Consider the following 7,825-nt stretch of genomic DNA (forward strand, 5'->3'; position numbering starts at 1 on the left):
AGCAGGCACTGAGTCTGACCTATGTTTTCATCACAGCCAGGGCCCTGGACTTGGTCAGGCACAGAGCAATTGCTCAGCCTAGGTGTAAGCCCAGCCCCAACACAGTGGGCTCCCCGTGAGGCCTGACTAGTGGGCGCCTCTGCCCTCTGGTGGTCATTTTGGGTCACTGCACCTTTCTGGATCCTATTCATGGGCTTCACTATGGTAATGGACCCTTGAACCTTGGTTCTCAGAATGTGGCCCCAGGACCAAAAGCATCAGCATCACTTTGGAACTTGTTAGAAATGAAATTCTTGGACTCCACACAGACCTATGAGTCAGAAAATCTGGGGATGGAGCCCAGCAATCTGTTTTAACAAGCCCTCCAGGTGGTTCTGATGCAGGCTGAAGTTTGAGGGTCCTTCTCCTAGAAGCCCCAGGTAATGGAGGAGACACCAGGATGCACCTAGTAGAGTTGCCAGATAACGTACAGGATTCCCAGTTAAAGCTGAATTTTGGATGAACAACGAATAATTTTTTAGTATCAATAAATCTGGTGCAATATTTGCAATTTTTATCTTGAAATTCTTAATAATTTTTGGACATGGAGCACGGTAGTTTTCACTTCGCACAGGTAGTTAGTCCTAGGAAGGACTCGGAGCCTAAAAGTGGGAGGGGTCAGGGCACAGCAGCTGAGCTGTGCCTCTAAGTTTTCCAGCTCCCCCATCTTTCACATCCCCCATTGCTTCCTTCCCAGAGCGAGTCAAACCTTCATCCCTTCTCCCCAGACTCCGTTACCTGTCTCCTCACTGTCTTGCTGCTTCGTTCTCACCCCTTCTGTCCCACCTTCCGCAGAGTGAAATGAAGTCCCCAGAATGTCTGCCCTTGTCACCCTCCACTCAAAACTTTCCTCTGGGTGTCTCCTTACCACTGCTTTTATGATAACAGCCATCTGCCATCTGGAGCACTGAGTTAGGCTCTTGATTTCATCAGCTCCTGTGTTCTGCACAGTAATCCTGCCTCTGGCATCTGCCCCAGGGTGGGGTGCTATGAGCAGGACCTGCCCGCAGCCTTGGATGGAGGGCTGAGTATCAGCTCCAGCTGATGCCCAAAGAAGAGCTGCTGTCTGGGATGCAACAGAGGAGAAGGAGGAGGAGAGGCTCCAGAATGATTTATTAAGCACCTACTATGTGCCCGGCACTGTTCAGAGTGATGGGAACACATGATGCAAGAAGCAGGTATAAACCCTGCCTTCAGTGGAATGACTTAGTGGGTTCTGCCCACGTTGATCTCAGGTTTATGCCCTAGACTAGTGCCCTAATCAAACAGGGGAGGATGCTGACTTTTTTTATTTTTAATTTTTCAAAGGCAAGCAGGAGGTTGTTTTATTCTTTCTTGCAGATTTGATTCAAAATTACATTAGAGGGAGTGGGCCGAGGACACAGGTTGAACAAGACTGACCTGACCTGACTATTGTCGAAGCTGAAGGATGGGTACATAGGAGATTCATTATACTAATCTCTCTAATTTCATATATGTTTGAAATCATCCACACATTTCTCTTTTTAAAAATACAGTTCAAAGTAATATCAAACTTCCAAAATCTCTCCAGTCTAGAATGAGACCCTTCTTTCAGGCTGGGCTTACCTCAGAAACCAGAAACCTGGAGAGCGTGCTGACAAGTTCCTTCTCTCCCTCTATGACCATCCCTGGCTACTACTTGCGGCCACTTCAGGGTGGAGTGCAGAGTGGGAGAGAGGGCAGAAAAAGCCCTCCTTGGCTGACACAGTTGTAATCTGGCTGGAGACCCTCTGGACATGGTTGATGTCCAAAGTTGATCTTTAACTCATGAGATCTCCTCACCTCCCCCAAAGGGGTCCTCAGGCAGCTGGACACGGCCTTAGGCAGGCAGGCCCTCATCTGGCCAACAGGCAAGTCAGGCATCCTTTGTGTGGTCTAGCCGGCAGCGAGCCCTTCCCAGGGTAGCCCTGGCCTCCCCCACCCCATTCCGCCTCCCCACACAAACCGTGCTGTTAGACTCTGCAGTGTGTGAGGGGAGTCGCGGTCCCCGTGTCCCCCAGAGTCTAGGTGCACATATCATGCTCTCCCAACAGTTCTCTGGAAGTCCTCTTCACTTACAGGAGGGAGGGGAAGCAGAGCAGAGTGACAATTCTCTCTTTAAAAAACGGATTTAACACGGATGGGTGATGCGCAGAGGCTGGCAGGACAGGTCTGGGAACACACCTCCAGCTGGTCCTACAGGATGGTCTGGTCCTACAGGAGGGCCTGACCCTCCATTTAGGATGGGGTGGGGGAGGGGTGCTGGGGCCCTCTTGTCTGAAGCTTCTGGAGCCTCTGCAGAGACGCCAGCCAGCAGCATGAGCCTGCTTCCCACCCCACCCTTATTACAGGACAAGAGAACCCTAGACACAGTGAGTCGCAAGAGGCTCCTTCATCGCCTGGATCTGCCTGGCACAAATCTGCTGCTCTGCAAGGCTCCACTCACGCTCTGCCGCCTCCAGGAGGGACTTCCTCAGTGCCCCGTGGGCCCCATGAGACTCTCCTCCTCCCTGGTGCTCCCACCATGCCTTGTTCAGTCCTCCATTAGAACAGTTATTTTATTTTTGATAACTGTCTTGTGTCCTGTGTCCTTCTCAGATTGTGATTTCCCTGGGGAGTCCCTGGATGTCTTCTGGCTTATCACTGGGGCCCTGGCATCCAGCACAAAGGCTCCCTGGCCCAGAGGAGTGGTGACGCAACAACAGCGTTGATGACGAGCTTTATGGCTGTTAGCCGTGTGCCAAGACCTGTGTCAAGCTTTGTGGGGCATTATCTCATTAACCCCTGCCCCAGCCGAATGTGGTAGGTACTATTATCTCTGTTTTACAGATGAGAAAACCGAGGCTCAACAGGTGAAATCACTGGCCAAGTTCACTTGGGGGGAAGGTAGGAGAGCCAGAATTTGACAGGAGTCCTTCTGAGTGCAGAGCCCCTTGTGCTATTCTGAGTCAGGGCCCAGCCACGCTTGATGGGTGCCTGGAGGGAGACAGGAGTGAGTGGGCACCCTCAGGTCAGCCTGATTGCCTCAGACCACAGCAGGCTGAGACTCTGTGCTTTCTTGGTGGGAGGTGGGCAGGAAGGGCAGTAGTTTACAGGATATGCAGAGAGTCAGGGGATTAAAAAAAAGGTCAAGAAAGGTATGAGGGCTGCTGACTTCTAAGACCAGTGCAAGGTCAAGTCAAGATGGAATTTGCACTGTTACTTCCTGCCAGTACGGATGAGCCCCATCTTCTTAATCCCTTAACCAAGGGGTCCCCAATCCCCTGGCCATGGACCGGTAGGTACCGGTCCGTGAGCAGAAGGTGAATGGCAGGCAAGGGAGCAAAGCTTCATCTGTATTTACAGCCGCTCCCCATCACTCGCATTATGGCCTGAGCCCCGCCTCCTGTCAGATCAGCAGTGGCATTAGATTCTCATAGGAGCAGGAACCCTACTGTGAGCTGCACATGCGAGGGACCTAGGTTGCGTGTTCCTTATGAGAATCTAATGCCTGATCATCCTAAAACCTTCCCCTCTTCCTTGGAAAAAATTGTCTTCCATGAAACTGGTCCCTGGTACCAAAAAGGTTGGGGACTGCTGCCTTAACCCCAGCCCCAGCCCCTCACCAGACCTCAGGGCCTCCCACCTAAGGCCCCAGCTCAGGAAGCTCCCAGGGCTCAGGGGTGGGGAGGGAATAAATGCCTGGAAGTGGGTAGGTTGTAATGGCTCAGGGTCTGGGTATCCACAGGGCCAGCAATGGGTCCTGGCTGGACCAGAGCTCTAGGGTGATCACCTGTCCGGGTTTGCCCATGACCGAGGGATGTAGGACTCCTAGTGCTAAAAGAGGGACCATCCAGGGCAAACCGGGGCAGTTGTCACCCTGCAACATCTCTGACCCCAAGACAGTTCCTCCTGCTCATTAGAGGATTCTGGGCCCTGGATAAAGAACACTGGGAAACCCAGAAGGCATTAGTGCACACAGGGAGGTCAGCCTGGGTGTGGTCCCATGGGCTGGTGGAGAGAGCAGGGCCAGGAGTTGGAGTGCCCAGGGCTTGAGCCCACTTCAGCCTTGCACTGGCCACTTGCCGAAAATCCCTGAGCCCCCTTTCCTCTTCTCTAAAATGAGGTGGGTAACGTCCACTCGACAGGGCCATTGTCAGGATGAACATGAGATAACGCAGCGAACAGGAGGTATCATTGCAGGATTAAACTCAACTGCAAATAACAGAATCATTCTGGCTTCAACAAGAGAGTTTGTTTCTCTCTCACATAAAAGTCTGGAAATAGATGGTTCAGGGGTGGTATAGAGGCTCTGCTTTGTTAAGTCCTCGGGTGTTCAGGCTCCTTCCAGCTCATGGCTCCTCCAACCCTAGGGTGTGACCCATGTCTTCAAAGACCAAGATGGTGGCTAGAGCCCCAACCATCACATCTATGGGAGCTGTAGGCACAGAGAAGGTATTTAAAGCCTTGCAATTGGATGAGCCTGACAAGCAAATGGTTCTGCTGGAGAAAAGAAGCCCAAAGACTGAGCTCCAGGGCTCCCACAACAGGAGAAGAGAAGGAACAAGCAACAGCTCTTGAGTTTCTGGATTTCTCCCAGCCTCCAGACTTCTAAACCCAACTGTATGCCTTACATGTCCACTTGGATGTCTAAGAGACACCTGAGAATTAGCACGTCCAAACTCGAATTCTGCTGTGTCCCAAATCTTCTCCTGCTGTCACCTTCCTCAATGGCAGATCATGGCAGCACCATCCTTCTAGGTATTCAGGCCAAAAACTCGGGGCCATACTTGACTCCTTTGTTTCTCTCACAACCTACGTTCAGTTCATCAGAAAATCCTGTGGTTCTACCTCCCAAGGACACCCCAGCACCTGATTACTTCACCATGCCTGCTGTTGCCCTGATCTGAGCCGCCATCACCTCTCATCTGATGCCTCATTCTGCTCTCCTGCTTCTACCCCCTCCCCCTTGGTCTGACTCATAAGGCAAATGACTTAGAAGTCTGCAGTGTCTTTCCATTTCAATTGGAGTAAAAGTCATATTCCTCACCATGGGCTCTAGGCCCTTCGTGATCTGATCTCAGTGACCTTGTACACCATCCTTTACGTCCTTCCACCCTGTCACTCCCTCCACTCCAGCCATGTTGGCCTCCTGGCATGAACAGACCAGGCACATCCCACCTCAGGGCCTTTGCACCTGTCGTCTGCTTCAGGTTTTTACTTAAATGGCACCTTCCCTGACTACTCTGTTTAAAATGGTAACCCCCTCACTGATACCCCCGACTTTCCTCTGTCTATGCTCTTCTTTCTTTTGTTCAAAGTGCGTGTCCTATCTAATATATACCATTCTCTCTCTCTTTTTTTTCTTATTGTCTACCTTCCTCTACCAGAAAGTAAATTTCACGAAGGCAGAGATTTTTGCTGCTGTGTTAGAATGTTACAACCATGCTGAGCACAAAGTAAACACTCAATATAAATGTACTTAAAGAGTGAAGAAAGGGATGGAGCAATGAATAAGTGAAGGAATTGCTCTCCCTGCCCAGGAGGGTCGGACTGCCCAGAGAGGGCAGTAAAGCAGGGGCGATGATGACCACCATTGTGTCGCGATGTACCCGGCCCTGTGCCAGCTGCCAGGTGTGGCCTGGTGGAAGCAGACACCTAAGCTGACATTCACAGAAGCGGCTGGTAAATAAGAGGACGGAGGGAAGCCCAGGGGCCTGTGGGAGCCCAGAGGCACTTCCATGAGGTGGTGACACCTGAGCCCTGTCTGAAGCCACACCTTGCCAATCAAAAAAATTTGATTTTTAATATTATATACTGAAATTTATCAATATTTGAAAGATCTGCATGACTCGGTGAACCACTTTTTCTCCCAAATGGCCAATGTATGCTTTTACAAAATCATCCATGGTAAAAGATACAAAGCGCAAAAGAGACCAATGGATTTTAATGTAACTGAGTAAGAAAATCTCATTGATATGGTTTGATTTTTTTTTTTTTTTGGTTGCGCTGGGTCTTATTTGCGGCAGGTGGAGTCCTTAGTTGCAGCACGTGGGCTCCTTAGTTATGGCATGCGAACTCTTAGTTGCGGCATGCCTGTGGGATCTAGTTTCCTGATGTGGGATCTAGTTTCCTGACCAGGGATCGAACCCGGGCCCCCTGCATTGGGAGCGCAGAGTCTTATCCACTGCACCACCGGGGAAGTCCCATGGTTTCAGATTTTAATAGTAACTAAACTTCAGGAAATATTTCAAGATTAAGTTAGTATCAGATAATAGCCACAATTATTTGAAAAGGCCAATAAAATACTCCTCCCTTTTCTAACTCATATCAGTGTAAGCCTGTATTTTCTTTGTAAACTTTAACCAAAACAATATATTGCATCTGACTGAATTCAGAAGCAGGTATGAGAATCCAACTGAATTTTATTAGGCCAGCCATTAACATTTTTGTAAACATATAAAAAAATGCCTCTAATTTTTTTTAAATGCTTTATTTTTTTTAAATTAATTAATTAATTTTGGCTGCTTGGGTCTTCATTGCTGCACGCAGGCTTTCTCTACTTGCAGTGAGCGGGGGCTACTCTTTGTTGTGGTGTGCGGGCTTCTCATTGCAGTGGCTTCTCTTGTTGCAGAGCACAGGCTCTAGGCTCAGAGGCTTCAGTAGTTATGGCACACAGGCTCAGTAGTTGTGGCTCACGGGCTCCAGAGCGCAGGCTCAGTAGCTGTGGTGCACGGGCTCTAGGCGCGCAGGCTCAGTAGTTGTATCACATGGGCTTAGTTGCTCCACACCATGTGGGATCTTCCCGGACCAGGGCTCAAACCCATGTGCCCTGCATTGGCAGGCGGATTCTTAACCACTGCGCCACCAGGGAAGCACACCTCTAATTTTTTGTTTTGGAAAATGTAGGTGTTTTTCATTAAGATATGTTAATATTTACTAAGATTGTTCTAACTATTTTAAATTAATTACTTAAATATTTTAAATGTCTCAGTTTAAATTTATAATACTGTAAATACGGATACAAGCCATCTAAATAGAAGTTCTTTGGGGTCCTCAATAATTTTTAGGGTGTGAAAAACAGTCCTGAGACCAAAAAGTTTGAGAACCAGTGCTCTAGTGTTAGCGATTAGGATTATTATTCTGCACCAATCAGGATCATACAGCAGGGGGCAGCAGAGGCATCCCCTTTGCCTTTCTTTAGGGAAAGGTACTGGGCGCCTGCCTGTTGGGTATCCCTCATACCCTGTACTGGAGACACAGTACCCTCTCGTGAGCATCAGGAGGTGCTGGTAAAGGTAAGCTTGGCGTTACTGGGATCACGAAAATTCCCATCTGCTGGTGGTAAGGCCTGGTGGGAGGGAGGAAGCCCACAGACTTTGGGGTCCGAGAAGCCCTGAAGCTCCCCGCCCTTTCAAGACTGGAGCCTGAGCAGGGATCCAGGAGAATGGGAAAGGGGGCCCGGTATCATTGACACAGGCATTCCCCAAAGCCGCCCCCAACCACCCCTCCACCAGGCAAAAGGAGCTGCCACAGATTCCCATCTCAGTCGGACTATTTCCCTCCCCTTTCACTTTCCACAGCAAGGCTCCCAGCTTCAGGCCTCTGCCTCGGCGGCTCCACCTGGCCCTCCCCTGGCCTCCTGCTTTGCTGAGACCCCAGGCCTGATCTTCCTCACCTGCCCCACCCCCACTAGGGTCCCCCTCAGCCCCTGAAGTGGAGGTGCTGCTTCTCTAGCCTTACCTGTTACCTCGTCCTTGCTCACGGTTTTAAGTCCTCTCTAAAAGCCTCTACTTCTGCCTCCTCC

Source organism: Mesoplodon densirostris, chromosome 7, assembly GCF_025265405.1.
Source record: "Mesoplodon densirostris isolate mMesDen1 chromosome 7, mMesDen1 primary haplotype, whole genome shotgun sequence".
NCBI lineage: Eukaryota > Metazoa > Chordata > Mammalia > Artiodactyla > Ziphiidae > Mesoplodon > Mesoplodon densirostris.